The 26,936-nt window shown below is 48.0% G+C and overlaps 1 protein-coding gene across 3 annotated transcripts in view; it reads left to right on the forward strand.

Moving 5' to 3' along the window:
* Window positions 1-26,936, forward strand: part of Sf3a2 (splicing factor 3a subunit 2) — a 57,161-nt gene that overhangs the window by 11,880 nt on the left and 18,345 nt on the right. The window contains exon 1 of one of the 3 annotated variants that reach the window (XM_067121959.1): window positions 15,918-16,098. The exons of the other annotated variants lie outside the window; for them this stretch is intronic. The gene's annotated coding sequence lies outside the window, so the exon portion shown is untranslated. Of the gene's footprint in view, window positions 1-15,917; window positions 16,099-26,936 lie in introns of those variants that run through there. 3 annotated transcript variants of the gene reach the window in all.

The following is a 26,936-nucleotide window of genomic DNA, read 5'->3' on the forward strand; positions in this document are numbered from 1 at the left end:
AAGAAAGAATGAACGGAAAAGGAAAATCTAACTTACCGATTCATCCAGAACCCGCTCGTAAAGAGCGTAGCACACCTCACAGCCATCGGTGCCAGACGACCAGGTCCCCCACGTGGACGGCGCACCTGGAGTGGGACCTGCAGACCTCATGTCCGCTCGCCTGCTGGAGGACTGCCGTGCACCCCTGCTCCTGACAACGAACCATCTGCAGATGGACAAGTACATGAGTATGCTGATAAGGCGCCGGAGTAAGTGCGAAGACAGTGTCTTAGGATAATAAATTAACTGGGCATGTAAAAAGGACAGATAGACTTACAGAACAGCCAAGATGATATGAAGATCTATAGACCGCCCATGATCCAGTAATAATACAAAACAAAGGGACATGGAGTTAATCCGGGAAGCAAGGAGGTCCATTAAAAACATCGCGTCAGCGTAAGGTAAAAACAACAATACATATACTGCTGCAGTGAACGATTAACTTATGATGGCGGTAAAGTTTCGCTTGCTGGCGGAAGTCGTTACCCTGATATAGTAATGGCGGGGAGATTAATGGTGTTTCAACCGACCATACACCATACCAACTGAATTGGTATAAGAAAATGAGCAACGAGAAAGCCCGACTACTAGCGGAAAATGCAAAATTAGACTAGTCAACGAAAGATAGATACTTGGGAAAGGGACAAGTTCTAAATGAATAGAACGGAGGATAACGTCAGTGACATGTGAAAATGAGGCAGAAGACAGTCAGGTGGAAAACTCTAACTGGCTACATGCAAAATTTTTTTTCCCAGCGGCGACGCTCTCACACGAGCGACACCCTGGAAAACAACACACTGGCGTTAGGGAAGAGGAGGGTGACAGGCCAGGGGAGGACCAGTAGAGGCGACCAGGGGTCAGTGACACTCCCCAGGCGTCGCAGGTCCACCCCTTCTCTCCTGAGAAGTCGAACATGTATGAGCGACTAACCGGAAGAGGATAGGGACCACTCAAAGGTAGCGTGCGCAAGGAAAGATGCGCGATGGTGGCCAGGAGTGGGGAGGCACCCCCGGACACCACACGAAGTTCTCAACAGGGTGCCGACTGGGTAAGGTCGGAAATCCTGTGTAGAGAGAACAGGGGAACCAATCAATGCGGAGGAAGGGGTGTAGGCTATTAACGTAAGGATCAGGGCAAAAGCTCTCAAACCTTGGTAAGTTAACAAAATATGTGAAAACGAACCAAGGGGAAAAGAGCAGGGAGGCAGGGGAAGGTGGTAGGAGAGGGGGATACACATGAAGCTGGAAACTGTCCCGAAGGTGCGGTCCGGACAAGGGTAGGCTACGTAAGAGACCCTCGCTATTCCAGCTTAACCTTACTGGGACTCCAGTAGCCCAAGCGGAAGGCGGAATAGGAGAGGGAGGAAGCGCGGGCCAAACACACCCAACCGAACAACAACCAAGAAAGCGCATCAACCATGAGGCCCTCCTACACACCTAACCTTCACTTCCAAAGGGAACAGATGCGCTAATAGCCTAACCTAGGCTAACCTAACACAACCTTAGCGATCAGGAAGTAGCTCAGGAGGGAAACGGTATCTAACAGACTAGCCTAAAAAGTTAACGTCACTAAGGTGTAAAAGAAATAAATGAAATAATAAAAGACACATGTAGAAGGGAGAACCAAACCCAACGCAATATGAGCACGGAGGGAAAATGGCCGACCTTCACAAAATAAACAATGAACATAATCTGTAAATATCTAAAGTATCCGTGCGCAAGGCGTAAAATAAACCTAATAAGCATAACTGTACCATCTCAAATAATAAACCCACGAGCTGGAGGAGGTGAGGGTCCAAAATAAAATCCATATAAAACTGGTTAAAGACCGGATAGGCCGGGAAACTCGTAGCCTAAGTGACAGGACCCGCACATCCCCAGGGAAGGGTAACAGAATAAATAATGAATTAAGCCACTATGAATAATGCTGGATAAACATAAGGCACAAACATAAATAAAAAGCAGGGGGCGGCCCGATAAAACCATTCAGGACTAGAGGTCACATGGGGCCGGGAGGAAAGCGTCCCGAGGCAGGCGTTATAAATCCCTAATTACAAAATTGGGGAAATAAGGAGCCTCAACCACCTAAGAGCCAAAATAAAGAAGATGATACTCAGGTGATGACGAATCAGGAGGAAGCCATAATACCAAAATAAGGCACAAAGGCGCACAAAGCAAAAAAGCTAACAAAAGCGTGCGTGCTAAAAATGGAGATAGGTGGCTGGTGTGTTTGTCGGTCAGCAGTGGTGTGGGCGTTATATCGACCTCACTCGGTAGGACTTTGACATCGGGAATGTCTACAGGGCGGAACCTGTATTGTGTTAATCTCACCCTTTCACATGCGACTCCATTTCATGGAGCTGCGCACTGGGGGTAGTAACTCCAGCTTGACATTTAGCTTTTCTCTGGTATATTTAGCAATGGATTTACCTAGAAATAAGTGCTGAATGGTTATTTCACCAGCTGACACAGGTCGGGAACCCAGAAATGTACTTCCCTTATTATGGCTTTGTTTCTTTACATTTCAAACTAGGCTTATCTATGTCTATGTCTTACATTTTTGACAGTGCAGCAAATTTTTGCTTAACTCTTTAAGGTAAGGGTAACAGTAAGCAGTAACTGATGCTTGATATAAGTTAAGCTATGTGTATGTAGGCTTATGATGTAAGTCCGAATAGAAAGGATTTGCTAATTTTTGTCGTAGAGTATAGATTCTATTAATAGCACTATTTTCGGTTTGAGGATACTTGTAGTGTTCCATAAATTGCATAAAAATCATAATTAAACGAATTCATAATTTCACCGAGTTACAACCCCGCGACACCTCCCCTCCCTTCCATCCCCGCCTCGGTATTTGACAGTAGACGCATATAGCCTACTAATCCTGAAAATGTATATGTGTATTTTCTACTCAATCACATATTCTTTTACTTCTCAAAATGTCCGCAGAAACTCGTGTTAACCTTATATGTGTCCTGAACAGAACGCAAAATAAGAAAAAAGTTTGTTCATGAAACTTACCTGTCAGATATATATATAGCTGTATTTCTCTGAATCCGACAGAATTTCAAAACTCGCGGCACACACAGTGTGGCCAGGTGGTTAGTACTCATTCCTGCCGCTGGGTGGCTGGAATCCGAGAGCCATTCCCATTTTCTATTCAATTTTCTCTGTCGCCGGTACTGTTAACATCTGTTTGCAGTACCTCCGCCTCTAGTTCGTTAACGCATAGTTTTCCACTTGAGTATTCTCTTGACTTTTGGTTTGAACTTTGGCTTTGTGGATTGGCATGTGCTTTGTGGACTGTTTCTGATTTTAACGACTGCTCTTGAGATGATGTCTGGAACTAGTTCTGCTAGCTTTCGAGTAGTAATATTCATTGAGTAAGGTGAGGCTACCGAGAGCTTCGGTAGACCCTCCCTCCGGTTATGAGTGTAGGGGACATGTATGTTTGATCAATGATCGCTGCAAGGAGTGTGAGCAGCACGTGTCTGATGCAGGCGGTGTATGATTCCCTATGTTGTTCATGGATTAGGCGTGACAGGATCAGGAGGTCCTCCTCCAGGAGCGTGTGTAAGAGTCAGGGTACTAATTCTTCACCTGATAACCCTAATGTAGACATTGTTTTACCTGTCCCTGTGGTTTTGCCTTCGGGCCCTGAGGTTGTGTCTGCGGAGGGTTTGGCCCTGACGGAGATCATGAACACCATCCGTGCTCTAGAAAACAAAGTGTCATCGCTACAAAGTGCTGTGCAGTGTAGTGTTCCCCCTAGTGTCGTGGAGGGGGCGTCAGATCGGCCCCATAATGCTTCTAGGCCTGGACCTCTGTCAGACTCCCAGGACTCAGGGAGAAGGCATGTTGAAAGCCGTAAGAGGGTTACGGGGGCTTCCCACCGATCTGACGTCCTTCGGCGAGTCCTGTTCACTTCCCGGGCTGCAGGATCGTGCGCGGCTCGTATCGCCAAGGACTGCCTGGGCTCCTCCGAGGCGTCCTCCCCTCGTAAGGGGTGGAATTCTCATAAGGACTCTCGCCCGCTGAAGAGGAGCTTCAGAGAAGAGGACGCTTCACGTCAGTTTTCTCCATCTCTGCGGGATTTTGAAGCTTTCCCGCCACAGAAGAGGACCAGAACGTCGTCAGATGAGGACGTTTGCGAGCGCCCCAGTCGCTCTAAGGAGAGAGCTGTTCTTGCTCCTGCTTGAGGAAGAAGAAGAGCGTCTCGCCCTCTCGTCTTCCACTGGGATCTCCTCTCCTCCTGGATATGAGACCTCTCCATCCAAGAGTATCTTACGAGATATGCAGCGTCAGTTGGCCTCTCTTCTTGCCGAGAAGGAAACAGCGCGTCGTCGCAAGGACTTGAGGCTTCCCATCAAGAAGTCCAGGAAGTCCCCTTCTCCTGCTCCTTTTTCTTCGTCACCGTCTCCTGCTTCTTCGCCCTGTCGTCCTCACAGCTCGCGAGTTCCCTTTCGTAATTTTCGTCATCATCACGACGCTTCGCAAGCAGCTATCCAGGACTCTTCGATAGCTGCTCGTCAGGACGCTTCTCTCGCTGCCGTGCAGGACGCTCGGCAGGACGCTCAGCATGACGCAAGGCTGGGCTCCCGATCGGACGCTCTTCAGGACGCTCGCCAGGACGCCTCTTTAGTTGCTCGTCGGGACGCTCCAGAGCATTCAGATCCTGCAGGGAAAAGTAGATCCCTCTTCCGTATCGGACCTCAAGGCCTTCGTTCCCCGAAAGCTTTATGTGATTCTCGTGTTTCGCCCATTCATGAAGGAGAAGTCTCTGGCGATTCAGAGCCTGCGGGAATTGATCAACCTTCTGCTTCCTCGTCTTCCGACTACCAGGTGTTAACCGGTCTTCTTAAGGACTTATTCGGTGATAAGTTCAAACCCTCGGCTCCTCTCTCTCCTCCTTCGCAGCTTGCTTCTTCCAAAGCGAGGAGAACGCCGGGGTTCGTGAAGATGACTTCTTCACTGGCTACGAAGAAGGCCTTCAAGAAGGTTAACGCCTGGATGGAGGATCGGAAAACCTGAGGCAAGACTTCTTTGCCCTGCCTCCGTCTAGAAAGCAAGCGGTAAGGCGGGCATGTGGTATGAAACAGGTGAGGACGTCGGTTCTCGAGTTCCTTCTTCGTCTCAAGGAGATTTCGCCAGCCTTGTCGACGCTCCCAGAAGGTCCCTACTGTCAACTGCTAAGGTTTCTTGGACGATGTCCGAGACCGACCATCATCTGAAGGGACTCTTCCGATCTATGGAAGTTTTCAACTTCTTGGAATGGTGCTTGGGTGCTTTGGACCTCAAGCTTAGAAGCTTCGACTCGATCAGCTGGGGAGCTATCCAGTGTTTTGAATTGCATGGATAAGGCCCGATCAAGAGGATGGCTCAGAAGGAACTGGCTACCCATTTTTGTACAGGCCTCTTGAAGAGGGCCTTGTGCTACAATTTCACCTCAAGTCGTTTCTCCGTCACAAAGGGCACGAATTATTGTTTGCCCCTTTGTCGAGCCATCTCTTCCCCCAGCCTTTAATCAAGGACCTCACTTCTAGTCTTAAGGAGAAGGCCACGCAAGATCTTCTGGCCCATTCGTCTAGACGTCCTTCAGTCCCTTCTATGTCGTCATCAGTTCTGTCCTCCAAGAAAAAACAACAGCCCTTTTGTGGAGGAGCTTCTTCCTCGGATCACGTCTCTGCGAGGAAAGTTTTTCAGAGAACAGCCATCGAAGCCCAGGGCAGAAAGTGATCTTCAGCACCTCCAGACACCTGGAGCCAGGCTTCTTTCATTTACGGGAGCCTGTGGAGAGCGAAGAGGGTAACTCCTGGTCCATCAGAGTTCTAGAGAAAGGCTACAGTCCCCTTCCTCGATTCATCACCCCTTTGTACGTCACCCAAGGATCTGTCGCCCTCCTACCATCGGGAAAAACAACAGATCCTTTTAGATCTTTTGGAGCAGATGCTCGAAAAAAGAGCTGTGGAGCAAGTTCAGGAGCTAGACTCTCCGGGGTTCTACAACCGACTGTTCTTAGTTCGAAACAGTCGGGAGGATGAAGACTCCAGTACTGGGCGTAAGCAGGCTAACTGCTTCATTGTCAAAGAGAAGTTCCAAGATGGAAACGTCCCCGGTCTGTTCTCGGAGCTCTAAGACCAGGAGAGATTGGATGGTCTCTGGACTTAAAGACCGCATACTTCCATGTTCCATGCATCTCAGTCAGGGCAGTACCTGAGGTTTGTGTACTAGGGGGAAGAGTCTTCCAATTCCGAGCTCTTTGCTTTGGACTAAGCACAGCTCCCATGATATTCACCGTGATCATGAGAAATGTGGCGAGGTGGCTTCACTTGGCGGGGATCCGCATTTCGCTTTACCTAGACGATTGGCTCATTCGAGCTTCTTCCCAAGCTCAGTGTCTGGAGGACCTGGAATTCGACATTAGGTTGACAGAGGAAATCCTGGGACTTCTAGTCAGCAAAGAGAATCCCATCTGATCCCGACTCAGTCCATCGTCTATCTGGGGATTCAGATGGATTCAGTGGCTTTTAGGCGTATCCATCCCAGAAACGTCAACAACATTGCTTGGAAAGTTTCGTCTCTCAGAGGAAACATGCTCGGTGAGGGAATGGATGAGTTTGCTGGGGACCATTTCCTCGCTGGAGAAGTTTGTTTCCCTGGGAAGACTTCATCTCAGGCCGCTCCAGTTTTTCCTAGCGGAGAACTGGATGAACAAGGAGGACCTGGAAGAGACCTTGAAGATCTCTCCCTCTGTCAAGACTCACCTGGTGGTGGCTCGACCCCTTATTACTGGCAGAAGGCGTTTCTCTGCAATCTTTAAATTTACGACCTAAGTGTTGTTTTCCGGCGTCCAGGAGGGATGAGGGTGACAACACTAGGAGGAAGAAGTGTCAGGCACCTGGAGAGGGGAACAGGTGTCCTGGCACATCAATCTCAAGAATTAGGGGCTATCCGTAGCCTTCAATTTCTTCGAGGATCGATATCCAGGCAAAGGAGATCCTGCTTTGGACTCATGCTGGCGGGGATCTATTCTCACGAGGTTCATATGAGCGTGGAGAATCGTATGGACCCAGCTACTCAGTCGACGGCATCAACTTCTGCCCGTGAATGAACCCTTCACGAGGAGAGTTTGTCTAACTCTGTGGAGGTTATGGGGACGTCCCCTAGTGGACCTCTTTGCGACGTCCAGAACAAAGAGGCTTCCTCTTTACTGCTCTCCTGTCCTAGATCCAGGAGCATTAGCAGTAGATGCCCTCCTCTGGGACTGGAAGGGCCTAGATCTTTACGCTTTTCCTCCCTTCAAGATCCTGGGAGAAGTGATCAGAAAATTCTCGGCGTCAGAAGGAACGAGGGACGACTTTGTGGCGCCCTCTTTTGGCCAGCAGCAGATTGGTTCACAGAGGTCATGACACCTAAATAGGACTTCCCAAGGACACTCCCCACAGTAGATCCTCTCAGGCAGCCTTCATTTCCAAGATTCACAAGCTATCCCCGCTCTGAGTCTAACTGCATTCAGACTATCACGAAGTTGGCAGGGAGACGAGGGGGTTTCGGAAACAGTGGCAAGGCTATCGCCAGTGCTAGAAGACCCTCTTCTAATTCAGTCTATCAATCGAAGTGGGCCAATTTTAGGAAATGGTGCAAGAGCAACGGGATTTCCTCGACCACGACCTCTGTGCCGCAAATAGCAGACTTCTTACTGCATCTCAGGAGAAGAAAAAACTGGCAGTCTCAGCTTTAATAAGGTCTATAAAAGTATGCTGTCGGCAGTCTTCGACACAGGGCCTAGGCAGCCGACAACAGGATCTTCACGATCTCTTGAGATCCTTTGATACTGTCAGGTTCACGGCCCAGGGCCTTCACTCCTTGGAACCTAGATGTGATCCTGAAGTTTCTTATGTCAAGTCCTTTTGAACCTATGTCTTCTGCTTCTCTCAAGAACGTGACTAGAAAGGCGGTTTTCCTAACTTCTCTGGCGACGGCGAAGAGAGTTAGTGAAGTTCAGGCCATTAGCAAGCACATTGGCTTTAGAGGTCCTAATGCCGTTTGCTCCCTAAGTCCTTTATTTCTTGCCAAAAATGAAAATCCTTCAAACCCTTGGCCCAAGACATTTGAAATCAAAGGTTTGACAGAGGTTCTTGGACAAGAATCAGAGTGTGTCCTGTGCCCTGTCAGGGCTCTCAAATTCTACTTAGCCAGGACGAAAGAAAGTCGAGGCCCGTCGGACAATCTGTGGTGTTCGGTTAGAAGACCTGGCTTACATAATGTCCAGAATGCTCTGTCATTCTTTTTAAGTACTATCAGAGAGGCTCATTCTTCCTGTAAGACGGTGACATGAGGCTTCTTAAGGTCAAAGCTCACGAAGTGAGAGCCATCGCGACTTCGGTGGCTTTCCAGAAGAACATGTCTCTTAACGATCTTCTGGGTACCACCTTCTGGCGAAGTAATTCAGTGTTCGCTTCGCATTACTTACGAGATGTGAAGTCAACTTTTGAAGACTGTTCTTCGCTGGGACCATACGTTTCCGCAGACACAATGTTGGGAGAAGAGGGCAATACTCATCCTATCCTTTAGGGGTTAGGTGGTATTTTTTAATCTTGTTTTTGTATTCTTGGTTGTTGGGTGGCCACCGATGTGGACGTCAAATCTTTAATATGTTAGGTTCAATGGCTTAAAGATGAGCTCCGGTCAGGTGGTTGGTTGTTGCTCCTTTTCCCTCTCAGTATGGTCATATGATCTAGTCCCATTGTGGTCACGCCCCCGTGGACAGGTCATCTAGATCTCACCAGCTTTATAGGTCCCTACCTTGCTGGAGACTCTAGTAAAGCAGAAGCAGGCTTGGGTGACAGTAACCTCGAAGTCAGCTATGCTAACAGGTAAGGAACCAAGGCGTCAATCCTACATTTATTTTGTTTCCTAAATCCTATTCTGTCTCTACCCACCTCCGATGGTGGGATTCAGCTATATATATATCTGACAGGTAAGTTTCATGAACAAAATGATATTTTAATGATAAAATAAAGTTTGTTCATACTTACCTGACAGATATATATTAAAATGCCCACCCACCTCCTCAGGAGACAGTGGCACTAGAAATCTGGAATAGAAAATGGGAATGGTTCCCGATTCCCGCCACTGAGCACTAACCACCTGGCCACACTGCGTGTGCCACGAGTTTTGAAATTCTGTCGGATTCAGAGAAATACAGCTATATATATATATATCTGCCAGGTAAGTATGAACAAACTTTATTTTATCATTAAAATATCATTTTCTTATCTCGCATTGTCTGTAGCTTACATGAGAAAGTGTAAATTGTTAATTTCTCTGTGAAATATTTTTGATAGTGTTAACTTCTAAAAGAAACATAGAAACTATTTAATTGCAGATATAGCCATTATTAATCTCAATAACATAGCACTAGTTTTTAACACATATAAATCAGGAAAAAGCTACAATGACATAAATATAAATCAGGAAAAAGCTACAATGACATAAATATAAATCAGGAAAATGCTGCAATGACAATCACCTGTGATAGTTTTCCCGCCAGGCCGCCACAGGCTGCTCCTTTTACCTCCCCGGAAGTTTTAACTAATAGCGAGTTTTATTAATTCCATGTTTTTAGTAGATTCTGGTATTCAAAGAAAGTTTATAATAACATGTTATTCTTATGCTTAGTGTAATTTATCCCAATTGGTGTTAAAATATGTGAAAAGTAAAAAAATTATGCAGCGTACATCCGAAAACAAATCTGTCGTTGACTTGGCGGGTGTTGTGAATAAATTTAGACTTACCATCACAATACTTCATTATCTCTTATTCGTTAGCATTATTTATTGACAAAACATATATCTGATGGAGAAATTAGCCCTTAAGCGCCGAGCATATTTACAAAAACATCCGTATGCGGCGTTGGGAGCTAAGCGCTGAAGCGGAAAAATTTTTTTCAAAAAATCACAACGCTTAGTTTTAAGATTAAGAGTTAATTTTTGGCTCCTTTTTTCTCATTTACAAGTTATTATACAGTATCAGAAATGAAAAAATATCATTATCATATATAAATACTGTATTGGAATATATGACAGCGAAAAAAAAAACAATTGTATACAAATCGCGCTGTAAGCAAAACGGTTAAAGCTAATGAGTTAATTTTTTTTAGTTGTATTGTACACTAAATTGCGATGATTTTGGTATATAACAGATTGTAAAACGATTAAAACAACACAGAGAAAATATTATCACAAAATGATGCATGTGAATTCTGCTTGTGGACGTAAAACAAAGTTTTTTTCAAAAATTCACCATAAATCGAAATATTGTGCTAGAGACTTTACAATTGTTTCAAAATGAAGGAAATTGATTGAATATTACTGGACTGTAAGTTTTTTAGCTTACAATTGCATTTTTACCATTTCGATCGAGTTAAAGTTGACCGAAGGTTGATTTTTTTCTATTTATCATTATTTATATGAAAATATTTCAAAAATGGTAAAAGCTAAAAGCATGATTTATTTTTTGTTGTATTCTACGTCCTGTTGCCTCACAAATACGCAAACACTCGCCAAAGTTCTGCAAAACACGGATGTGTCAAGATATCGCTCTCCAACGATGCGCCGCTGATGCTTTCTGGTGCGAGAAGGAAGAAATTCGCGCATGCACGTCTGGGTGACGCTTATAAACAAAACAACAGCGTGATCCGTGAACTCCCAGCATCCCTCAAGACGCGTAATTTAAAACCTTTCGCAAACTAGGCCTATAATTATTTTTCTGCGAATATTTAAAAAAAACATTTTTAGTCGGCGTACCATACGTCCGCCAACAACAGACAATTTTAGTCTACATTATGAGAGTGCGTCAGTAGGCGTTTAAGGGTTAAGGTTAGTAAATAAGTTTCGATTCACATTACTTAGTGATGTTGAAAACAATGATGCTATTCGGACAAAATACTTGCAACCAATCAACTAGCAGGAAACTTTTCCGAGCTAAAAGGGCACCCCTGCGAGTCGGTGCAAATGCACCTCGGTAAAAAAAACCGAGTATAGTTCTCCAACTGTAAAGTTCTTCTTTGGAGGAGTGGTAGAGCTTTCGACTGGCGCGCTGTTGGCCCAGCGTTCGACTCTCGAGCCGCCAAAAAGAAGAATTAAGAGAATTTATTTCTGGTGATAGAAATTCATTTCTCGCTATAATGTGGTTCGGATTCCACAATAAGCTGTAGGTCCCGTTGCTAAGCAACCAATTGGTTTTTGCCACGTAAAATAAGTCTAATCCGCCGGGCCAGCCCTAGGAGAGCTGTTAATCAGCTCAGTGGTCTGGTTAAACTAAGATATACTTAACTTTTTCTCTAACTGTAAACCCTTCCCCACCTGCATCAATTAACTATCGTAAACCACCTACTCCTTCTCCTGGCTCCATCACTTCCGAACCCAATTGCTTTGCCACCTTGAAAATAAATTTGAGCAACGCTTAAATCTTGTTGTAAGTACAGTGGCCCAGTTAGGGGCATCAGTGCATGTCCTGATGGACAATTGAAATAGTGCAAAGGTGAAAGTGTCAGTGGAGGTGGCTGTGCATCCTTTACTGATTCTCCTAGGCGCAGGTCCCTGCCGCTACTCCCTGCTACCTGGGAGGCATACCGGCAGCTCAAGGGAGTCAGTGGCTGCCACGGGCATTCATCCCCACAGTCAACCTGTTGCATCCCAGGTTGCGACTAGGGCAGCAGCTGAAGGCATCTCGGAAGTTCATTGGCTTTCTTCTAGTTCTACGAGGTCGTCGCCTGCCAAGAGTATTGTAATTTTCCTGACGAATCTTGCCCGCTGAAGAGACAATTCTTGGGTAAGGATCAGTCCCTGCATCTCCCTTGCAAGAGATTGAGGGAGCCCTCCTTTAGTCCTCAGCCGTCGTGCAGCAAGTGGGACACTCAGAATGTTCTCCTCTCCTCTGCGTCAGGAATGAGGTTATAGCCAATTCTCCTCTCGGGCAAGCAGCATTAGTCTTAGTAAGCGCTCTGTTCCATCGGCTCATTTAGTATCGACAGAATGTCCTGTTGAACGCCAGGAAGCAGACAAGCACCCTGTTACAGCCAGGCGCCCTGATGCGGCCAAGCACCCTGATGCGGCTCAGCGCCCTGATAGGGCAAAGCGCCCTGACACTTTCAGGCACCCTGAGGTGGTTGGACGTTCTCTTTCGTCGGAGTGCCCCGAAGCTGCCGATCGTCCCATAGTGCTCAAAACCCCTCAAGTCTCCAAGCGCCTGCAGCTTCCGATCAGCCTTCTCCTGCGTTGGACCCCTCTTCGAACCGTTGCAACGCAAGTTGGATAACATCCTTAACCTTTTGCAGAAGCCTACAGCTCAGGCTGCCCCTGATTTAGTTGCGATGACTTCCCCGATCTCTTCGGCAGATGAAGAGGAGGCAGGGTACATCTTCGATGCCATATGTCTCTCCTCAAGTGCCTTCTTCAGCATTTTCTTAATTTTTTCTCTCCAGGCTCTCCGTCCACCTCTCCAGGTTCATCTTATTTGATGAGCTCTCAGTCTTTCGATTCGTCTCGAGTACCGAGGATGGTTCTCTCCACATTTTCGAAGAAAGCTCTTCGACCAAGGGAGAGCTTGTTTTAGTGTTCCTCCTTCCTGCCTATCACGTATGAGGTATTTGTCATACGCAACGGGAGAAGCTCCTTCCCTGGGAGTGGCTGCCTCCTCCCAGGAGGACTTCTCTGCGCTCATTGACTCAGCATGGAGATCGGCTCTCGCGTCGGCAAAAACCTCCTTCTCGGCACAGGAGATGGATCATCTTTTGAAGAGTATTTTTAAGGCCTTTGAATTGTTGGGTTTTCTCGACTGGTGTTTAGAAGCGCTTGCCAAGAAACTTCAAGAACCAGCTCTTTTGTGCAATGAACACACAGACCTGGATAATTGTCTGTCTTCCGCAGATAAAGCCGTTAGAGATGGCTCACATGAATTAGCTGCACTGTATGCCATGGGCATCTTAAAGAACCGTGAACTCTGGGTTTTATTCACATCGGAGGGTGTGATGGCCTCACAGAAATCAGCTCTGCTGTTTTCTCCTGGGTTTTGCGGCACTCACTGGTTTCGTTGAACAACAAAACCACAGTAGTGGCATTTGTCGACAAACAGGAGGCAATCGTTTTTTCCTCCTGTTTCATCTCGACATTTGAAGGTACTCCAGTGTTGTTCTATTGCACACTTGACAGCTCAATTAACCAGATGCATTCCTGGTGGGGATGTATTGGTAGGCAAGCCTGGCCTCGGGTTTGAGTGATCGGGATGGAACATGCTGCTCACTCTTTCTTCACGAAGATTCATGCAGATACTGCTGGACTGAGAAATCCCTACCGTCCTTCTGTTGCCTCCCTGCACACAAATCGGTAGTGTTTTCTCGCTCCCTCATACCAGACCAGGGGCTGCTCTGTTGAGGCATGCTGTCTTTTGGTGAAAACTCGATATCGACGTTTTTTCCCTCCATATTTGTCCGTTTCGCTAGGGGTTCACGAACATTGCTCACCCTGGGTTACAGACAAATACTTGAAGACTTTGGCTTCATCCGACCTGATTGCCGAGGCATCGAAAAGAATTCCGCTTGACCCATCCTCCTGTGCAGCTACACAAGAAGCGGTTCTTGAGGCAGTACATCCCTCTGTGTTCAGGACTGGGAGACTTTCCAGCTTTCCTTGCAAGCACAGGTTTTCTCGCCGAGCGGCAACGGATATAGCTGGATATCCCTTGAAGTCCTCTGCAACACTGTCCCAGGGACTGGATCCGTCTTCGCTGGGGGTGTCGTTGTCGGAATTTCTTCTCGGGTCAGAGTCGCTCGTCAAGTCTGGACTTCCTCGTCTTCTCCGCCGAGGGCTGCTTCTCTCCCTTTCATTTGTGAAGAACGTAGGCCCTTGCGACCTAGTCTTCTATCTGAAGTAGCCTTCGTCTCCTCAGTTGAGAGTTAGCTACGGACGAGAAGCTTCTTCAGTCATGCTCTCCCAGGGAACTGTTTCCTGGGTAGCATGCAACTCTCGTTTAGGGTTCCTGTCCGTGCTCTGCACTCGCCCTACAAGAGTCGTCGGATAGAGATATGCCCTCTTAGGTCCATCTCTCATCTTACCCTGGCCTTGGCGTAGAAGATGGAAGAACAGGGATGGGGATCATACCTCGACTCCTTCTCGGGTGTCGTAGGTGGACTCCGAATCCATTGGCATCTACTGTCGGGTTCGAGTCCTTGTTCCCCTCCTCCTTGGACTTTGTATCGATGATCCAGATCATTCGTTACTTTGTCCTATTGGGAGCTATGGTACTTTCCGAAAGGTTCGACATTCCTAACCTGGATGTCGTCAACGTTTTCGCTAGTACTGTCTCTCCCAAGAAAGAAGTGTCTAAGGACACATCTTCCTCCTGACTTCGTGAAGCGATCAAAGGAGGTACTTGGCAGCTGACGATGACGATACTGGTACCTTTCACCCGAGAGCTCACGAAGTCGATGGCTTGGTCCAGCCCTCGCATTCCAGAAGAATGTCGGTACCACAGGTGCTGAAGGTGGGTGTGTGGTCCCAACAGACTACCTTCACCTCCTTCTACCCCCGGGATGTTGCACACAAGTCCTTGGACACTTTTTCCTTGGGTCCTGTGGTGGCTGCTCAACAAGTTGTGTAGCTTATCCAGCTCCCCTAACGGGACAGGTTGCATCTCACCTATGTTGTATGGTTGTGATTGTGAGAATGAATGTTGAGTGACTGGCCTCTCTTCTTTCTCCCCATCCTGGCTCTCTTCCCACGGGCAGGAAGCGGACATACCGTTACAAGCTGGACCGGGCGATCGAGGCAGATAAGCACATAACGGGAGCTCCCGTTCTATTTCCGTTCAGGTTAATAGAAGCAACCCCACTCCTTCCTCTTGCAAGGGGAGGAAGGAGACCATGACTATGAGACAAACCCAATGCTTGTATTTGCCTTATTGTCATCCGACGTCAAATTCTTCTTAGCCTACTTTGCATGAACTGACGTTTCCTCTTTCATGCAAAGGGACCCAGAAGTCTGACAACTGATCCTGCGTTTCTTACAACCCGATCTTTTGTCAGAGGCAGTTTTTCCCTTCCTCGCTCTCACGACCAGGAAGGGAAGACAAGGTGGTGAACTCCAGTCAGTTCAGAGAGACTTTATCAGATTCCTCCCTCCAATCAGTGAGTCTCCTAATGTAAAGGACCGAGGGTTTGTATATTGTGTCGGAACAAATAACAATTTTTAAAAGTAAATTGTATTTTTCTTAACTATACAAACCTGAGGTCCTTTACACTTTATGCCCACCTCATGCCACCCCTCAATCTGTACCTGGGCCGAAAGGCAAACTGGAATGTTTACATCTGGGCAGGCGGGTATCCCCGCCTACCTGGAGGTAGTTACTGCCTAACCACCTTGCTCAAGAGTTTAACGGCCGTTTCCAGCCTACGCCTGAAAGTAATCGAATATGGGGGTTAATGTACTGCCATTTTTTTGAGGTTTGTTCCTACACAATAGACTTTCATACAATTTGGTTAGGCAGTTAAGAACTGTCTGTAGGCGGAGTCCTGCCTTAAAATGTTGTTTAAACATTCCAATTTGCTTTCGGCTGTCATGCTGTGCAGACTATCCTGTGTTCTTGTTCTGCCTGATTGGGATGAAAGACTGTTTTTAATAGATTTGGGATCTTTCTTGTTTCACTGTGAATATCTGTGTGTGCTTGATTTTGTATTTTGCAATGCAAACCCATGAATTTGTTAAGCCTTTGCATAAGACTGTCAGTCCCAAGCATGTGTCCTGGGGTTGGCAGCAAGTGGTGTAATAATTTTTGCTCCTCTTTTGATGTTGACCCTCATGCCCTTTGTACCTCTTGCAGGGGTGTGACTGTAGCCCTGATCTGACTTGTGACGAGTGTTGCTCTTAGTCGCCTGTGCAGCGGGCGAAGTTTACTGGAAGGAAACAGTATCAGAGGAAGGCCGCTAAGGCTTTGTCGGAAGGTTTTACGTCCCTGACGATGCCCTTGGTAGCTGAGCCTTCGTCCTCGTTTCTCTTTCCTGGTAAGCTTCCCCATCTGGCTGTCTCTCCTTCGGGAGAGATCTCTCCTTCATCCTCTTCACTCGCTTGCTTCAAGACAACCTCTGCTCGGGTGCCTCCGCTCGCTCCAAGGGGAAACTTTTCCCTCAAGTGAGAGGAGTCTCCCACCACTAACCCTACTTTTGCTTCTTCAGGTTTGGTGGCCGAGCATTTCCTGGGTAAGCAGGCAGTGGATCTGAAAGTAGCTTGGCTCTCCTTGGGGCTATGGGGCCCTCCATCTCTGCAGGGCCTCTACCATGGTGACGATGACAATATTTGTGAAGATGCCGGTGACTGTCGCCACTCACTTTCCAACTCAAGTTACTTCTGTCCTGACATCCCAGCACATGGTGCCCTGCCTCCAGGTTTTGCTGTGGCCCCGCCCACCCATGCTGTGCTTTCTATGATGGTTACCTCGACTGTGCCCCATGTGATGGTTCCTTTTTCCCCTGCTGCTCCTGTGATCTCTGTTGTCTGGGCCACTGTTGCTGCGCCTCCTGCCCTGGCTGTCCCGGTCGCTCGCGTTGCCGCTTCTGTTGTTGTTGATACCCCTGCCGCCTAGGCAGCTCCTGTGATGGCTGTTGCTCCCCATGGATGGGGGACCTGACCGCCATCCTGAAAAAGTTGACAAAGAGGAGGTCGAAGAAGAGGTTTCATAAGGTGTCGTCGTCATCGTCTTCATCAGCTTTGTCGTCGTCTTCATCTTCGTCTTTGTTGTCTACTGCCTCCTCCCCTTCTTCTTCCTAGGCTCGTTGGCCGAAGAAGAAGGCTGCCTCTCCCCCACAAGATGTCTCGCCCTGGGACTTCTAACGGGATGCCTCCCTCCACAGGGGAAGCAGTGGGTTCTCTTGTCGGCTCTTCCCGGCCTTCGGGTTCGGGAACCGATTTGCATACCCCACCAGCCTCGGGCATGCGGGCCCTGGTCTGTGCTCCCAATACCAGCTCTAAGAAGTCCACTTTTAAGACTGGTACTTTGTGCCTGTCTCTTCCCGAGTTTCTTTGGATTCTCGGAAGGAGACCGCTCCCATTGATTGTCCTGCACAAGATTCGAGAGCATCGGGTGCTTGGCCGAGCCGAGTCATGCCGAGTACTCGAGATTCTATGGAGTCTTGGGCACCCCGAACTGGTACCGGCGAGTCTGCTCCCTGGCCTGGTTCAAGCATAGGTCAAGAGAAAGTGCCAAGACATGCAGGTGTCTTGGCGCTTCCTGCCAACACTGCTTCTAGGTCCCCTTTCCAGTCTTTTTCTCAGGAGGTTTCGGCCTCGAAGAAGACCGGGGCAAGTCGTGAGGACCTCTCCGCTCTCCTCGGGACAGCGCTTTGCCGAGGCATAAGCGCTCTCTCAGACCCGTGCTGCTGTCACCTTTAGGGATGGTGACCGCCCACTGTGTGGGGGCTTTTTTCTTTCAGTACACAATTGGTGCAGCATGATGGGAACAGATATGAAAGTTATTAAATGAAACTGGTTTTTCTTAGCCTAATTTATTACCTTAATATTAAAGTGCTCTGAAGACCTTCAAACGGAAGTTTATCCTAATTTTATTTACATTTGCCACAATTTATCAATTATCATCTTTCAATACTTAACCTAGCTTGTTTCCTTCTTACTGCTAAAGTTTATCAAAACGATCTTGCTATACCTAACTTAACCTAACTTAATACTACCAATAATCAAAATATTATCAACAAATCTCCAACTCCTAAATAGTTCCTTATCTTTCTCAGTATTTCATCTCAGAGTAATCCAAAGACAATCACAAAAGCCAACACACAATTTGGCGATCACCACGGAGTTTATTTTAGCTATGACATCCAAGCTGAGAGCAGAAACCACTTTAGAATCGCTTAGTGCAGTCTTTTCTACAAAAGAATTTGAGATCCCACTTACGACAAAGTCAGCTTACAGATATTTAAACACTGTCTCTAATCCCCATCCTACTGCTTTATGCGACTTGGAATGGAACATGAAAATGGATTTGATCTCACCAGCTGTTCGACTGATTTGTTAATGTCAATACTCTACAGACTTTGATTTCCACCGCAGTTCCCGTCAGTAGATATCTACTCCCGGATAGCTTCGTCTAATGAAGTTTTCTAACTTCAGATCAAGCCTCTTACAAATCGGGTGAAGGGGAGCAATTCTCTCTACTCTGGCACACTCAGCAAACTGCAAGAAAAAAAAAAAAATGAAAATTAATTAATCAAACAATCATACACCAACACACATAAATATTTATAAAAACAAAAAACAAACATTTGTTCATGACACTTACCTGCCAGATATATATATAGCTGTATTTCTCCGAAATCCGACAGAATTTCAAAACTCGCGGCACACGCAGTGTGGCCAGGTGGTTAGTACTCATTCCCGCCGCTGGGAGGCGGGAATCGGGAACCATTCCCATTTTCTATTCAGATTTTCTCTGTCGCCGGTACTGTCAACACCTGTTGTCAGTACCTCCGTCTCTGGATTTCGTTGCTTGCTGGTTTTTCCACTTAAGTATTCTCTTGACTTTTGGTTTTGGACCTTGGATTGTGGATTGGCACACGCTTTTTCTGGACTGTTTTTGATTTTGCTTATGACTGCTCTTTAAATATGTCTGGATCTAGTTCTGCTAGTTTTCGTGTATGTTGCATGAGTGATTGTAAGGTGAGGCTACCGAAAGCTTGGTAGACCCTCACTCGGTTTGTTTGAGGTGTAGGGGGGGGCATTTTTGTTTGATAGATGATCGATGCAAGGAGTGTGAACCTTTATCTGATGCGAGCTGGAAGTCGTATGATTCGTATGTTCACAAGTTGGAGCGTGACAGGGTTAGGGAGGTCCTCCTCCAGGAGTGTGCAAGAGTCAGGTTATTTCCTCTCCTGATAACCCTAAAGTAGTTAATGTTGCACCTGTCCCTGTGGTTTTGCCCTTCGGGCCCTGAGGTTGTGTCTGTGGGGGTGTGGCCCTGGCAGAGATCATGAACACCATCCGTGCGCTTGAAAGTAAAGTGACATCTCTTCAAAGTGTTGTGAAGTGCAGTGTTAATCCCCTAGTGTTGTGGAGGGGGCGTCAGATCGGCCCCATAATGCTTCTAGGCCTGGACCGCTGTCAGACTCCCAGGACTCAGGGAGAAGGCATAAAGAAAGCCGCAAGAAGGTTACGGGGCTTCCCACCGATCTGACGTCCCTTCCGGCAGGTCCTGTTGTCACTTCCCCAGGCTGCCAGGATTGTGCTTCGCACGCGTATTCTCAAGGACTGCTTTCGTCCTCCGAGGCGTCCTCCCCTCGCCGGGGGTGGAATTCTCGGAAGGACTCTCGCCCTCTCAAGAGGAGCTTGTTCAAGAGGACGCTTCTCGTCAGTCTTCATCGTTCTGTTGGGTACTATGAAAAGCTTTTTCCACCACAGAAGAGGAACAGGACGTTGTCTGATGAGGAGGTTTGTGAGCGCCCCAGTCGCTCTAAGGAGAGAACCTTTTTAGCTCCTGTGAGGAAGAAGAAGGCGTCCTCGCCCCTTCTTCTTCCCATAGGATCAGTCTCTCTCCCAGGATTGATTCTTCTCCATCCAAGAAGATTTTGTTAGAGATGCAACGGCAGTTGTCTTCTCTTATTGCAGAGAGGGATCAGCGCCTCGTCGATTTGCAAGGACTTAAACCTGCCCGTCAAGAAGTCCAGGAAATCTCCTTCTCCTGCTCCTTTTCTTCGTCTCCGTCTCCTGCTTCGTTCACCTTGTCGCCTCGTAGTTCACGAAGTTCCCGTCGTGACGGTTCGTCTACGTGGACGCTTCACGAGCTTCTTCCCAGGACGCCTCACCCGCTCTTCATGACGCTCCTGTGCAGGACGCTCGGCAAGACGCTCTGCTGGACGTTGGGCTGGACGCCCGGAGGGACGCTCTTCAGGACGCTCACCAGGACGCTCTCCAGGACGTCCCTTCTGTTGCTCTTCGAGACGCTCCGGAGCTTTCTATTTCTTCTGGGAAAAGAAGATCCCTCCTTCGTATTGGACCTCAAGGCCTTCGTTCCCCTAAAGTGTTGGGTGACTCGGTTATTTCTCCTGTTGTTGAGGGAGACGTTTCTGGCGACTCGGAACCTGCTGACGTCGAGCTTTCTTCTGCTTCCTCTTCTTCCGACTATCAGGTGTTGACTGACCTTCTTAAAGACTTATTCGGAGATAAGTTTAAACCCTCGGCTCCTCTCTCTCCTCCTTCACAGTTGGCTTCTTCCAGCGAGGAGAGCGCCTGGGGTTTTTGAAGATGACTTCTTCTTTGGCTACCAAAAGGGCTTTTAAGAAAGTCAACGCCTGGATGGAGGAACGGAAGGCCCATGGCAAGACCTCTTTTGCCCTGCCTCCGTCTAAGCTTTGTGGCAAGGCTGGTATGTGGTATGAGACAGGAGAAGATGTCAGCCCTAGAGTTCCTTCTTCTTCTCAAGGGGATTTCACCAGCCTTGTCGACGCTCCCAGAAGATCCCATCTGTCTACTGCTAAGGTTTCCTGGACTTTGTCAGAGACAGACCATCATCTTCAAAGGACTCTTCCGCACCATGGAGGTGTTTAATTTTTTGGACTGGTGCTTGGGAGCCTTAGACCTTAAGCTGAGGAGCCCTAGGACTCGATCAGCCTGGGGAGCTCTCTAGCGTTCTTAACTGTATGGACAAGGCAGTCAGGGATGGATCAGAAGAACTGGCTTCTCACTTTGGTACAGGCCTTTTAAGGAAGAGGGCCTTGTTTTGTGACTTTCATCTCTAAGTCTGTTTCTCCTTCGCAAAGGGCTGAGTTATTGTTCGCCCCTTTGTCTAGCCATCTCTTCCCCCAGTCTTTAATTAGAGACATCGCTTCTAGTCTTAAGGAGAAGGCCATGCAAGATCTTCTGGCCCATTCTTGAGACGTCCTCAGCTTCCTTCTACTTCAGCTTCAGTTTTGCTCCCTCCAGGAAGAGAAGAAGCCCTTTCATGGAGGAACTTCTTCCTCTAGATCGTCTCCCATGAGGAAGAGGTTTTACCAGAGGAGCAGCCCCTCGAAACCTAGGGGAAAAAGTGACTCTTTCGCCTCCAGACACTGGTAGGAGCCAGGCTTCTTTATTTTTTCAAGCCTGCAACTTACCCGACTCAGATATATACTTAGCTATAGTCTTTCCCGACTCTTCCCTTTGACAGAAATTCAAATTTTGCGGACACGCACAGGTAGGTCAGGTGATTCTACCATACCTCCTGCTGGGTGGCAGTGGGGAATAGGAACCATTCCCGGGTTTTCATATCAGATTTTCTCTGTCGCTGGTTCCGCAACATCTGTTGTTGGTTCCTTCTGCTTAGACTTTCATTTTTCGCTTGCTGAGGATTATTTTGGACTGACCTTTGGTGACGTATTGATCTCTTTGGCTTGGCATACGCTTTTGTGGACTGTTTTTGATTTGGCTTTGGTATTTTCTGTAAGAATGTCTGATCAGAGTGTTGCACCTGTGTTTTGTGTGTGTGTTAGGTCTGATTCCAGGTGAGACTACCGAAAAGCTTGGTAGATCCTCATACTGTGTGTTCGAGGTGTAGGGGGAATGATTGCTCAATTGAGAACACGTGTGTTGAATGTGAGAACTCCGATCTGGAATGGAAGGCGTTGAACTCTTCTCATGTGTCTGAAGCAAGTTGAGAAGGACAGAGTTAGGAAGGCTTCTTCTAGAAGCTCAGGATCTCTCTTTCCAAGGAGGTAGATTTAGAACCTAACACTCTTCCAGATTCTCCTGTCACTCCAGTTGTTTCAGCTCCTGGGACTCGTCGAACCTGTGGATTCGCATCGTCGGAGATGGCTGCAATGAAGGCTACGATCCGCAAGATGCAGTTGCAGATGCGTGCTTTGGAGGAAAAGAAAGTGAGAAGTGATAGTGATGTGTGTAGTGTCCCCAGTGTAGTGGAGGGGGCGTTCTGTTTTGCTCCGCATCGCTCCCAGGCCTCAGACCTCTTCCAAACTCCCAGACCCAGTGGAGGAGGAATGTCGACAGCCGCAAGGGGATGATTGAGCGCCCCAACGGTCAGGCGTCCCTTCGGCAGCGCCTGTTGATGCGCCCCAGGCTGCCTTAGATCGCCAGAGAAAAGGGATCTTGAAGAAGTGTTTCGACCTTCTGCTTCTTCTTCTCCTAAAGCGTGGTTGGAGTTTGCTGAGGAGTCGCGCCTTTGAAGAGGACTTGAAGGCTCCTAGAGGAGACGCATTGGACTCTAGCCCTGAGCGCTTCCCTGAAGGTTCTCTAGCTGTTGCAAAGAAGAGAACTCAAGATCTCCTCCTCTTCTTCTGGTGGTCAGGAGTCCACCAAGCAGATCCTGGTAGGCCTCCAGGCTCAGGCTCAGCCTGCTCTCTTGCTGGCTCTTTATCAAAGAGCTCCTCCTCTCGGAAGGATGCTCTCTTCCGATCAAGTCCTCCAAGAGACACTCTTTCTCCCAGCAAGAATCTTCTGTGCAAGCGTTCTTCTCCTGTAAGCGCCCTTCTCCAGCAGCAGGCGCCTCTCCCTTCCAGGCGCTCCTCTCCTGGTAGGCGCTCCTCTCCTTGTAGATCGCCCTCGCCTCTTCCTGTTTGGCGCTCCTCTCCTGGTCAGGCTGGCGCCTCTCCTTGTAGCGCTTCTCCTCGGCAGGCAGGCTTCGTGGCGGATAGCGCCTCTCCACCCAGGCGCCGCGCCCTGGTTCTGTCGTCGGTCTTCTCCTGTTGGAGATACTTTCTCCACAGTCAAACGCCTGCCTTCGTCAGTCTCATTCTTGCCTCGTAGAAGTTCCTCTCCAGCCTCCCTCTCGCCTGTTAGGGCCCCTCTCCCAGCAAGGGCTCCTCTTCCGTTTCGAGCCTCTTCTCCTGTCAGGCGCCAGTCATCTTGCAGGCGCTTCTCTCCGATCATCGTTCTCCAGTGGACAAAGGCTCCTCTCCTTCTAGGCGCTCTTCTTCTGGCAAGTGCCCTTCTACTTCCAGACGTTCTCCTCCTCCTTCTGGCCTGAGGCGTTATCGGAGGACGAATCCCCTAAGGATATCACCATTTCTGATTACAAGAGGTTGACAGCTTTACTGGTTCAGGAGTATGGAGATTCCCTCAAGCCTGCTTCTCCTCCTTCTCCTGGTTCCATGCTCTCGAGCACCAAGGCTTCGAAATCTTCCTCTTTAGTTAAGATGCGTCCTCACGATCTCCATGAAGAAAGGATTTAAAGGTTTCGGAGAGTGGCTCTCTTCAAAAGAAGGATGCCAAGCAAGACTGTCATCTCCTTGCCTCCCTCTAGGCTTTCGGGAAGAGCGGGTCATGTGTTGTACGAGACTAAGGAGCCGATGGGGTTAGCTCTCCCCTCTTCACCTGGCTCAGACTTTTCTCTTGGCTGTTGATTCTTCCAGAAGACTCTCCTTAATTCGGCCAAGGCTTCTTGGGGACTTTGTGAATTGGACCATTTCCTCAAGGGCCTTTTCCGTGCTGGAAGTTTTTAACTTCATGGACTGGTCTCTAGGGGCCTTAGCTAAGAGGAGTCTTGAAGAGGATTCAGTCAGTATGGAGGACCTCAGCAGTGTGTTGTCTTGCTTGGACAAGGCTGTTAGGGACGGCTCTATGGAGATCGCTTCCCTGTTCGGCACTGGCCTGCTTAAGAAGAGGTCAGTATTCAGTGCTTTCCTCTCCAAATCGGATCTCTCTCCTATCCAGAGGTCTTCCCCTCTTGTACGCTCCTTGTCAGCCATCTTTTCCTGCAAGAGACTGTGAAGGAGGTCTCTCGTTCTTTGTCTGAGAAAGCTTCTCAGGATCTGCTGGCTCAGTCGTCTAAGAGGATGAGACCTACTGCTCCACTTGCTAAGAAGGAGAAGACCCCCTTTCAGGAGCCCTTTCGAGGATCCAGGTCTATCAGGAGGCGAGGCCTGAAAGAAGATCTTCTTCAGGACTCCCTTCCAGGAAGTCCAAGTGAGAAGTCAAGTCCTCCAGACTCCAGTAGGTGCCAGACTTCTAAAGTTCCAGAAGCCTGGGCACAGGGGCGGACGAATGGTCCCTCTCTGTCTTGAGGAAGGGGTACCTCATTCCCTTCTTTGAAACCTCCTTGACAACAACTCCGAGGAGTTATCGGCGAGATACAAGGATCCTCTGGGAGGCAAGCCCTTCTGCTAGCAGTCGAACAAATGCTAGAAAAGGCTGCCATAGAACCTTTACAAGATCTTCACTCCCGGGATTTTACAACTGGCTTTTTCTTGTGTTTCCGGGGGAGGGTGGAGACCGGTCTTGGGACGTGAGCTCCTGAACTCTTTTCGTCATAAAGAAGAAGTTCTCTATGGGTGGTTCTTCAGTTCTGTCGTCTCTTCGTCCAAGGAGATTGGATGGTGTCCTGGACCTTCAGGATGCTTACTTCCACGTTCCCATCCATCCCTCCTCCAGGAAGTTCCTAAGGTTCATGGATCACTACCTGGCAGAACTTTTCAGTTCAGGGCTCTGTGCTTCGGACTTTCCACAGCTCCCCAAGTGTTCACGACCATTCTCAGGAATGTAGCTCACTGGTTGCATTTTGGAGGGGTGAGGTTTTCCTTATATCTCGACAACTGGCTAATTTGGTCCAATTCAAGAACCGTTGTCTGGAGGACCTATATATATACGTTAAACCTGGTCCAGTCTCTAGGACTTCTTGTGAAACAGAAGTCTCAGATGATTCCTCAGCAGGAAATTGTCTACCTGGGGATTCGGATGGATTCTCGGGTTTTGAGCCCGTTCCCTCCCTGGAAAGAAGGGAACGCTGCCTTCAAAAGGTGACAGACTTTCTAGAGAAAGACAGATGGCAGGGAATGGATGAGTCTGCTGGGGACCATTTCCTCGCTGGAACAGTTCGTTTCTCTAGGAAGGCTTCACCTCATCGGCCTCTACAGTTCTTCCTGAAAGAGTCTTGGGATCGGAAGTCCCAAGAGTTGTCGGACTCTTTCAGATCTCATGTCAAGTAAAGGAACATCTCCGTTGGTGGTTAGACCCACAGAAGCTGGGTCTAGGAATTCCTCTGCAATCGCCGAACCCTCGCCTAGTGTTGTTCTCAGACGCGCCGGAGTCGGGTTGGGGAGCGACATTAGGCTCGGAAGAAGTGTCAGGCACCTGGGACACGGATCAGAGGTCCTGGCACATCAACATGAAGGAACTAGTAGCCATTCATCTAGCTCTTAAACATTTCGATTGAACTTCTGGTCAAGGGATCAGTAGTTCTTGTCAATTCCGACAACACCACAGCCCTGGCTTATATCAGGAAGCAAGGAGGGACTCATTCCTTCTCCCTGTACATTGCAGCAAGGAGCCTTCTGTTATGGGCGGGGGAGAGAAACATCGTTCTCCTCACCAGATTTGTTCAGGGAGAAAGGAATGTGAGAGCGGATCTGCTCAGCAGGAAAGACCAAGTTCTTCCCACGGAATGGTCTCTTCATCAAGAGGTTTTGTAAAGGCTGTGGTTCCTGTGGGGAGACCTCATATCGACCTCTTCACCACCCATTGGAACAAGAGGTTGAGAACTACTGCTCCCCAATCTCGGACCCCAGAGCAGTAGCAATAGACGGCCTTCTCCTAGATTGGGACGGTCAGACCCTAGACCGATCTTGCTTTTCCCCGTTCAAGATTCTAGGGAAGTAATAAGAAAGTTCGTTTCTTCAAAGGGCACCAAGCTCACCCTGATCGCTCCTTTTGGCCATCCGGGACTGGTTCACAGAGGTACTGGAATGGATGATAGACTTTCCCAGGTCGCTCCCTTCTCAAACAGCCCCACTTCGACAGATATCACAAGAACCTTCCCCGATCTAAACCTAACTGCCTTCAGACTGTCGAAGGACTGGTTAGAGCTCTCAGGATTTTGCCAAGGAGGCTGCGAGGCTATCGCCAGAGCCAGAAGATCTTCTACCTTGCGCCTCTACCAGTGCAGAAGTGGGAAGTCTTTAGGAGATGGTGTCGAACTAAGAAAGTGTCCTCTTCCAGTACCTCTGTAATGGAGATATTGATTTCCTTCTTTATCTAAGGGAGCAGTGTAACCTGGCGGTTTCCACCATCAAAGGGTATAGGAGCATGCTGTCCTCAGTTTTTAGACACAGAGGTCTTAACATCTCTGATAATAAAGACCTTCACGACCTTATAAGGTCTTTTGAAACTTCTAAAAACAAGTCCCCTAGACCTCCCAGCTGGAATTTGGATGTGGTTCTAAAATTCTTAATGTCTGATAAGTTTGAGCCTCCTCGATCTGCCTCTTTCAGGGATTTAACCAGAAAATCGTTGTTTCTTTTCGCTCTTGCTTCTGCCAAAGATTGAGCGAATTACAGGGTTTGGAAGGTTCTGTATGCTTTAAGAAGGACTCTGCGATCTGCTCCAGGGCCTTTCAGCCTTTCTTCTGCAAAGAAGAGAACCCTTCAAAACCTTGGCCTAGGAGTTTTGAGGTCAAGGGACTCTCCGATCTTTCAGGACAGGAGCTAGAACACACTTTCTGTCCAGTAAGAAGTCTTAGATATTATCTGGAGAGAAAGAAACAGCTCCCTTTTGGAGGTAACACTGAAAGTCTTTGGTGCTCTGTCAAGGATCCTTCAAGAGCAATTTCCAAGAACGCCCAGGCTTTCTTCATTAAGGATGTTATCAAGGAGGCTCATCTTTCATGCAAAGACGAACATTTTCAGCTCCTAAGAGTGAATGCTCATGAGGTGAGAGCCATAGCTACTCAGGACTTCTCTGGCTTTCCACAAGTCTTGGTCACTCCAGTCTATTGTGGACTCTACGTACTGGAGATGTAACTCAGTGTTTGCTTCTCATTATTTGAGAGATGTTAGTGTTACTTATGAGAAGTGCTTCTTCTAGGAGCTTTTTTTATCCCTGGATTCGGTGCTGGGTCAAGGAGCTGAAGCTA

The sequence above is a fragment of the Macrobrachium rosenbergii genome, chromosome 2 (assembly GCF_040412425.1).
Source record: "Macrobrachium rosenbergii isolate ZJJX-2024 chromosome 2, ASM4041242v1, whole genome shotgun sequence".
In the NCBI taxonomy this organism is placed as follows: domain Eukaryota; kingdom Metazoa; phylum Arthropoda; class Malacostraca; order Decapoda; family Palaemonidae; genus Macrobrachium; species Macrobrachium rosenbergii.